Here is a 10,012-nt window from a genome sequence, read left to right as displayed (position 1 = left end):
ATGGATGGTGCTCTGATGGCTCCCCTCGATAATGGGTGGAGGCCTCCTCTTAAAGAAAAAGTGGAGGGTTCGAGAGGGAGGTCAGTTGAAGATGGAAGGTGGAAAATAGGGAAGGTTGTTTGAGGATCGACGCTGGTGAGGAGAGAAGGGATGCACGTGAAGGAGTTGTTGCAAGTTTTTCCCTTTTTTCAAAAGAAGGGTCCCTTTTAAGAAAAAAATTTAAAAAATGGTTTAAAATGACGTTTTTAGCAAAATTAACTTAAAAAAAAGTTTAAAATCATTTGTTTTTCTCATAGTTTTTCCAAATTTTTTGGTTTTTGTGTTGTTTTTCCATTTTTTGTATTTTTAGAGTAAAATCCTAAGATTTATAAGAAAACTAAAGATTTAAGACTATTTTTTTTGTATTTTTGCAAAATATTTACAAAGGAGAGTTTTTCTGAGAATTCAAGGCTATTTTGGAAAAATTTCTTCAGAAAATGAGTTTGGATCTGGATTTTCAAGAAATATTCGAGGTTTAAAACCTCGAATCGAGAAATATAGAGTTGCGGATCCAATAGAATGCCTGATGAACTGCCTGAGCCATTCAAAACCATTTTTTGGTATTTTTGTAATTTTAATTTGGAAATTGGACAACGAGGCTCAGATTTGGATTTAAAACACTGGGTTCGGATTCAGAATAGAGTTGGATATATTGACATGGAATTTAACCCAGAAGATCTGAAGAATAATTGAAATTTGGCTTTGAAATTGCCTTGATTTTCTCAGAAGATAGAGCCAGAGGCAAAAAGAACATTTTTACAAAACTTTGAAAAATTTGGGGTGTTCACAGATGCCCCTCTTTGCTACTAAGCCGGTTGAAAGCTGAGCTTAGTGGCAAAGATAACACTCCAAATTTTGAAAATGCCCTAGTCAGCAGATCTCAACTGGGTGTGGAAGAATTATTTTGAAAATATGACTTCTGAGGCTAAATACCTTATCCTGAATGGTTTTGGGGAAACGAAATCCTCAAAAAAGGATATGACTAAGCAATAGAAGATGAGGAAATCGTGATGGGACTTTGGATGAGAATCCCGAAATGGTGGAAATAAGAATTTTGATCAAGTCTCATGGGTGGGACAAGATATGCCTTTTGGAATGATTCAAGTTTAGCCCTTAATCTGGATGGGACAAAAATATATCAAGATGAATTGAATGAGGAATGGAATACATGAGGATCTTGATGGGACATTTTTGGAGAATGCTTCATGAGATGAAGCTCAAGTATGATCCTTTCCTGAATGGATATGCAAAACATGGATTCCTCGATGAGAAGAACCATGATGGGACTTGGAAGAAAACATCTTGTCAAAATGAGGAAGTTTGTAGGAACAAGACTTAGGTTTAACCCAAACCTAAAAAAGGAAGATACCTCGCGAAGCGAGGTTCAGGCTTAACCCTTAATCTGAAGAGGACGACCAAATGGAATCCTCAGACGAAAAAACCATGATGGGACCTTCCGAGTTTGGACGAACAAATCCGAAAAGGGTTTGCAAAAGGATGAAATTGGGATTCCCTAAAGCTTGGAAAAGGGGTGATATGGGCGTCTCATTTGCTGAGACTGAAATAGCTTTTGAAATGAATGACCTTTCGCAGAAAATTCGGGTTTTGACCCTTAACCTGAGTGGGTACTACCATACGAGATTCTTAAATGAGAAAACCGTGATGGGACAGGAAGAAATACTTCTCCTGAAGGAGGCAACTCTTTTTGAAAAATATAAACAACGCTAGGTCGCATCAAAATGAATATTGAATATTTATTTCATTTTTGGAATAGCTAGAAAATTTTGCCAATAAGATAAAATTTTAGTTGACTCAAACGCTTGAAAATGTGCACGTATGTGCAAAGATATTCCCTCTTTTACTTAGAGTATTTCCTCCAATGAGGTTAACTCCTTGGTTCTAAGAGTCAAATTCAAAATTTTAGCACTCATGATTTTCTTCAAGGAAGTTATCTATTTTCTTGATATGAGAAGAGAAGAAATATTCTTAATTTCATGAAAGCAAGTAGTGAAGAGATATTGATAAAAGAATTTTGCACGAGAAAAGATGACTTCTGACAAATTTGGCAGTCTGATATCTGGGTGTTTTCCCATGATGATCCTTTTGCACTCTTTTTGAGTCACTGAATTTTCTCGGTTTTTCACATCATCCTTCATTTGGATGTGTCCATACTTTTCTCTCTTTTTCAGGGAAGGGTACGTCACAAACTCCTTTATCTTGGAGATGTTGTGATCCTTCTTTTATCTCAGGGATTCTATTGATGACATTGACTCAAAAGGTCTTTAGATGATAGCAGAAATCAAATATCTTTTAGGGTTTGTCGGTAGGTTCATCATACTCGCCTTCATCTTGACGGTGATCTGAACTTTCCCTAGAAGGATCTGTCACAAACTCCTTAATCTCGGAGATGATCCAAATCTTCTTTGGCCCCGGGGGTCTATCTCGCATATTTGTCTTCATCTTGACGACAGTTGAGGGATCCCTTTTGCAGATATTTGATTGCAACTTTTAAATGAATGTGAGACATGGATTGAGTGGATTCTTTTGTAGCTGAAGATATTTCCACTACCTGATTACCAGATAGTCGTCTTTAAACATGCGCCATAGCCATGATCAATATCAATTCGCTTCTGGCTTTTCAACATCATTAAAGATTTCTTTCATTGATCATACCGAGGACATTTCTTACATCCTTTTGGTTTATCAATAGGAAAAGCTTTGAATTTTACCTCTTTTTGCAAAAGGTTTCACCCCTTTGGAAAGAAATACTAGTGGTAATCTGAGGTAATTCTTTCATGTAGTAAGAATATTGGAATCAACAACTGTTTTTAGCAAATTGGCATAATGTTCCAGCATTCTTTTATGAAATAATCACTCAATATGAATTTTGATGAGACCTTTAGCTGTAATTTAGAGGAATGTTATAAAAATCAGACCATGGATAACTTGATTGATGAGAGAACTTTGGATTTTGGAAATCCAGACCAGTTATGAGAACCTGGATTTAAATTCTTGACCAGTTATGAAAAACTGGGTTTTGAAAATCCCGACCAGTGAAAACACTGGATTTTAAATCCCGACCAGTTATGAAAAACTAGATTTTGAAAATCCCGACCAATGAAAACACTGGATTTTAAATACCGACCAGTGAAAACACTGGATTTTAAATCCCGACCAGTTATAAAAAACTGGATTTTGAAAATCCTGACCAGTGAAAACACTGGATTTTAAATCCAGACTAGTTATGAAAAACTGGATTTTTAAAAACCCTGACCAGGGAAAACACTGGATTTTAAATCCTGACCAGTTATGAAAAACTGGATTTTGAAAATCCCGACCAGTGAAAACACTGGATTTTAAGTCCCGACCAGTTATGAAAAACTGGTTTTTAAAAAATCCCGACCAGTGAAAACACTAGATTTTAAATCGCGACCAGTTATGAAAAACTGTATTTTGAAAATCCCGACCAGTGAAAACACTGGATTTTAAATCCCAACCAGTTATGAAAAACTGAATTTTTAAAATCCCGACTAGTGAAAACACTGGATTTTGAATCCCGACCAGTTATGAAAAACTGGATTTTGAAAATCCCGACCAGTGAAAACACTGGATTTTAAATCCCAACCAGTTATGAAAAACTGGATTTTGAAAATCCCGACCAGTGAAAACACTGGATTTTAAATCCCGACCAGTTATGAAAAACTGGATTTTAAAAATCTTGACCAGTGAAAACACTAGATTTTGAATCCCGACCAGTGATGAAAAGCTGGATTTTGAAAATCCCGACTAGTGAAAACACTGAATTTTAAATCTCGACCAGATATGAAAAACTGATTTTTTTTTTTAAATCCCAACCAGTGAAAACACTGGATTTTAAATCCCGACTAGTTATGAAAAAATGGATTTTGAAAATCCCGAATAGTGAAAACACTGGATTTTAAATCCCGACCAGTTATGAAAAACTGGATTTCAAATCCCGACCAGTTATGAAAAACTGGATTTTAATTCCCGACCAGTTATGAAAAACTGGATTTTAAAAATCCTGACCAGTCAAAACACTGGATTTTAAATCCCGACCAGTTATGAAAAACTGGGTTTTGAAAATCCCGACCAGTGAAAACACTAGATTTTAAATCCCGACCAGTTATGAAAAACTGGATTTTGAAAATCTTGACCAGTGAAAACACTGGATTTTAAATCCCGACCAGTTATGAAAAACTGGATTTTAAATCCTAACCAGTTATGAAAAACTGGATTTTGAAAATCCTGACTAGTGAAAACACTGGATTTTAAATCCCGACCAGTTATAAAAAACTGGATTTTAAAAATCCCAACCAGTGAAAACACTGGATTTTAAATCTCGACCAGTTATGAAAAACTGGATTTTGAATCCCGACCAGTTATGAGAAACTGGATTTTGATTTGAAAAGGTTTTGAAGATTTGAAAATGATTGAAATTGAGAGATTATAACCCGAGGGTTGAGAAAACGATGAAATGTTGGGAAACTAATGGATTTGGGGGATTAGAGAACTGAAGGTTTGGAAATGAGAAAATGGAGAAATCGCACACTGAAGGTTTGATTTGTGGAACACATTGATTTGGGAGCTCGACACTTGTGAGCTGGGATTTTTCGAAATACATGACCAGGAAGATGTTGGATCCTTTTGGAATACATGACCAGCGGGAGCTGGGTCTTTTGGAAGACATGACCAACGAGTGTTGGATCCTTTTGGAAATACATGACCAACAAGGGTTGGATCCTTTTGAAAATACGTGACCAGCGAGATGCTGGATCCTTTGGAAATATATGACCAGCGAGATGCTGGATCTTTTGGAAGACATGACCAACGAGTGTTGGATCCTTTTGAAAATACATGACCAGCGAGATGCTGGATCCTTTGGAAGTACATGACGAGCGAGATGCTGGATCCTTTGAAAATATATCAAATTTTGGGATGTTCAAGTCAAAACTTGAATTTTGCAGAAGGAAGGTCTTTGATCAGAAGACTGGATTTAGAAACTTATCGGTGTGAGAATCGGATTTTCTAAATGAGCTCAATATATGATTGAAAAGTTTGAGAAATAACCAGTGCGAGGACTGGGTTTTGAAGATGAGGTAGATTTTCAAAATGAATTTAAAAGATAAAGGTTCTTGGTGAGAATTAGTGGACCATCATAGTTTAATTGCATGTGGTCGGCTTTCAGGATTTATCCCCTTATCCTGAATGGGGGGAATAATAAAAGAATACCTCATTGAAAGGAGGCATCAGGTTTATCCCTTAACCTGAAAGGGTACTTTTTTAAAGACAAAGGTGGATAAAAGATAAGATTGATGAAAATTGTTTAAAACTTTGACAAACATTGATAATAATTTGATGAAAATTTAATTTGAGAAAATAAAACATATGAAGGAAATTATCAAAGATCACCAGATCATTTGAAAGTTAGTAGGATTTGAGAAAAGAATTTTGTCTAATCCTGCCTGCATATGATGAAGGAAGATGATTATAGATCACAAATGAAAAAAAAAAATGCCCCAGTGTCATGGAGAAGAATGTAAAAATTGATAGAAGATCATTGTTTTATTGAAATGGCTCTTTGAATAGTACAACATGCTTTAGAATGAAAATTCTAAGTATAAAATTTCTTCAGATGCAGAGCGTGGACAAGATCTGGCATTTTCACCCCATCTGCATTGATTAGACGATACGAGTTGCGAGGCAATGCTTCCTTAACCACATAAGGGCCTTCCAAATTGGGTGACCACTTGCCCCGTGGTCGATGCTTGAGATGAGCCGTTGATCTGAGCACCAAATCGTTAACTCGAAATTTTCTCTCAATGACGGACTTGGCATAGTGTTGAGCTATCCTTTGTCGATAAGCTTGAGCATGCTTTGCTGCATTGAGTCTTTTCATCCAGTAGATCCAGCTGCACCAATCTCTGTTGCTGATACTGATCAAGTGGCAATTCTATAAAGGAAGCAAATTTGAGAGCAGACTTCTGAACATGGAGAGACAACACTACTTCAGTTCCGTAAACAAGTTCTGAAAGAGTGGCGTTAGTCGGAGTCCGAATAGTGGTTCGGTAAGCCCAAAGTGCATCATGAATTTTCTCATGCCAATCTCGACCTGTTCTCACAGTTCTTTCCAAAATGCGGATCAGAACCTTATTGGTAGCCTCTGCTTGGCAATTCCCTTGAGGATAGTAGGGAGCTGAGAAATGGTGACAAATTTTGAATTTAGAACAGAAAGTTTTCATCATCTCATTTTTTAAATGGTTTTCATTATCTGACACGATGTCATGTGGTATGCCAAAGCGACATAGAATGTTCTTGTGAATGAAAGAAACCACATGGCGGCCTTCTACTGTGCGTAGAGCAACAACTTCAACCCATTTGGTGAAATATTCTGTCGCAGCCAGAAAGTATTTGTGGCCATTTGAAGCAGGAGTAATCGGGCCTACGACGTTGAAAGCCCACATAGAAAATGGCCAAGGAGAAACAACTGATTGTAGATATGTGACCGGTGCATGAATGGAAGATGCGTGCATTTGGCACTTGACGCACTTCTTCACAAATCGATGGCAGTCCTGCTGCATGGTATTCCAGTAGTACCCTGCTCGGACGATCTGTTTGACGAGAGTTTGATAGCTAACATGGCCACCACAAATCCCTTCATGTGCCTCTTGGATAATTTTCATAGCTTCTTCTTTGTCTAAGCATCTTGCATACTCAGAACTGAACCCACGGCGGTAGAGGACATTGGCAAGAATGAAATAATGGGTGGACATACGCTGAATTGCACGTTGATCCCTTTTTGGCATTTCTGGTGGAAATTCACCAGTCTCAATAAAATTTTTGATATTTTGGTACCAAGGCTTCTCCTTTTGATTGACCTGGTTTACTTGTATGGTTGAAATGAAAGCAGGTTGCTCAAGTCTGCCAACTTTAAAAGAATGACATGATTCACTGCCTTTGAAGGATAGAATGAAGCTTAGGCTGGCTAAGCCATCGACTATCTGATTGTGCTCTCTTTTGATGTGATTGAACTGAAATTCTTCGAAGTTGTCCACAAGAGCTAGGACGATCTTTTGATAGGGAATCAATTTGGAATCTTTCACTTGCCATTCAGTGTTAACTTGACTGACAACAAGTAATGAATTGCCAAAGGCATGCACTCTCTTAACTTTGAAATTTTGCAGAATTTTGAGGCCTTGTATTAGAGCTTCATACTAGGCCATATTATGAGTGCATTGGAAACCAAGCTTGAGAGAATAAGGGATCATTTCTTTTTCTGGAGTGATTAGCAAAATTCCAATCCCTATGCCAGACATATTTTTAGAGCCATCGAAGAATAGATTCCAAATTGGAGGTTGTTGGACATTGCAGTTGTGCTCATCAGGAAAATCATCCTCTGCTTTAATTTCTCTTGTCAAAGGAAAATCTGCCAACTGATCTGCGATCGCTTGGCCTTTAATCAACTTTTGAGAAACATACTCTAAGTCATATTGCATTAGAAGGACTTGCCACTTCGCAATCCGTCCAGTGAGAAATGGTTGCTCAAGAATGTATCTGATAGGATTAAGCTTTGATAGAAATTTGATTTCAGATGCCAACAAGTAATGTCTTAATTTCTGGCACATCCAAACCAGCGCTAGACAAGTTTTCTCCATTTGAGAATACTTCTTTTCATAATCAATAAAGGTTTTGCTCACATAGTAGATGGCATGCTTTATCAGACTGCCTCCTTCATACTGTGCAAGGAATCCACCATAGGCATTCTGATTGACAGAAATGTACAGTAAGAGAGGCTTCCCCAATTTTGGCTGCTTCAAAACTGGTGGATTAAGGAGATACTGCTTGATGCGCTCAAACGAGCATTGACATTCCGATCCCCATTCAAATTTAACTCCTTTTCTTAGCAAATGATTGAAAGGTTCACATCTCATAGCCAAATTGGAAATGAATCTGCGAATAGACTGAATACGCCCTTGCAGGCTTCGTAGTTCTCTGAGATTAGTTGGAGGCGGCATATCAATAATGGCTTTTGCTTTGGCCGGGTCCACCTCTATTCCTTTCTTACTGATAATGAAGCCGAGCAATTTGCCGAACTCAACTCTGAAAACACATTTCTGAGGATTAAGTCTTAACTTGTAGAGGATAAGCCTTTCAAAGACTTGACCAAGAGCATCAAGGTGATCCTCTTCTTCTTTAGACTTGACCAAAATGTCATCCATATATGCATCTATATTTTTATGCATTTGATCATGAAAAATAACGGCCATTCACTTCTGATAGGTTGCCCCAACATTTTTTAGCCCAAACATCATAACTGTATAGCAGAAGGTTACCCATGGTATGGTAAAGGAAGTCTTTGACTGATCACGAACGGCCAGCTTGATCTGGTTATATTCTGAATATCCATCCATGAAAGAAAATATGGCGTGACCCGCTGTAGTATCGATCAACAGATCAATGTTGGGAAGTGGATAATCATCTTTTGGGGTAGCCTTGTTGAGATCCCTGAAATCAATGCAGATCCGAACTTTTCCGTTCTTTTTAGGGACTGCTACGATATTTGCCAACCAATTTGGGTAATCAATGGCTCAGATAAAGCCTGCTTTTAACAAATCTTCAAGTCCTTCCTTGACTTGCTGCTCAATTTGAGGGTCTAACTTCCTTAGTTTCTGCTTGATCGGTCTGGAATCTGGTTTCAATTTGAGTCGATGCTCAACCAGCTTGGGATCTAATCCTGGCATATCTTCATAAGTCCAGGCAAATACTTCTTGATGTTGCTTAAGGAATCAGACAAGTCTTTCTTTCTCTACTGCTTGTAGGCCCGAACCGATTTTGAGAATTTTCGGATCATCTTTTGAACCAATGTTGATATCCTCAGTTGGACCTTGAACCAAAGACTTCTTCATCCTGTTTCTGAATGTGGGCAAATTCTCGCAATTCTTGGATAGTGGAATCAAATTCTACTAGCTCTTCGGTCTGCTTTGCTGCCTAGCTGACCTCTGCTCTGTCTTTCATCTTAGGAATCCTTGCCAATTTTAAATATTTGGGGTTGATAATGAATTTCTTCATTGATTTAGGAGTTATGATCCTGAAAATGCCCAGAAAGGTTTTTAAGGAAAAGTATAAGCCAACAACAAGCTTTTTGTACATAGCAAAGAATAATGGCATGAACAAAATATAAGAAAGAATGATAGATGCTCAAATATGAAGGAAAGATTAAGTTTTTCATTGATTGAGAATAAAATATTTACAAAACTGAACAAAAGGATTGGGACAGTGCTATCCCTACAAGATTTAACGGAAAGATAAGAAAAATAGGAAAACTAAGACATCATCTTCATTCATTTCCTCTGACAAAAACTGTTTTCTTGCTAGAATCTTGGCCGGTGAACCCCAACCCTGAACTGTCTGCATGTTGAACGAGAATGATAGGCTTCACTATGCCGTCCTCATTTTTCCCCATGCCTTGGAATGGCTGATATCCATGTTTTATCAACATATCAAATCCTTTTCTTGCTTTGGAAAATTGTGGAAATAAAGGATGATCTCTGAAGGAGGTGTAGTTGATACGTCCTCCTAATTTGAAGAAACAAGGTCCCTGCCATTGGACTGTGGCTGCAACATTTTCTTCATCCATGACATCTCTCAGCTTCAACATTTCTAAACTTTCACTGAGGATGGTTTCATCAGCTTCTCGGATGCTTGGAATATCTGCCATAAATGTTGGGCGGGGAATCATAGGCTGTGGCAGCCTCTCTTCAGGATCTTCTCCCAAGATGGTGGTAATCATTCTTCCCTTGGACCATTTCATGCACTAATGGAGGGTTGATGGAACAACATTAGCATTGTGGATCCATGTTCATCCGAATAGAAGATTGTAAGTTGGCGGCACATTGACGACGTGGAACAAAACTATGTGCACCGAGTAATTAATGAAGATTTCCAGAAAGATCTT

Source organism: Nuphar pumila, chromosome 8 (assembly GCF_984573655.1).
Source record: "Nuphar pumila chromosome 8, dmNupPumi1.hap1.1, whole genome shotgun sequence".
NCBI classification, from domain to species: Eukaryota; Viridiplantae; Streptophyta; class Magnoliopsida; order Nymphaeales; family Nymphaeaceae; genus Nuphar; species Nuphar pumila.
This window is presented reverse-complemented; position numbering follows the sequence as displayed.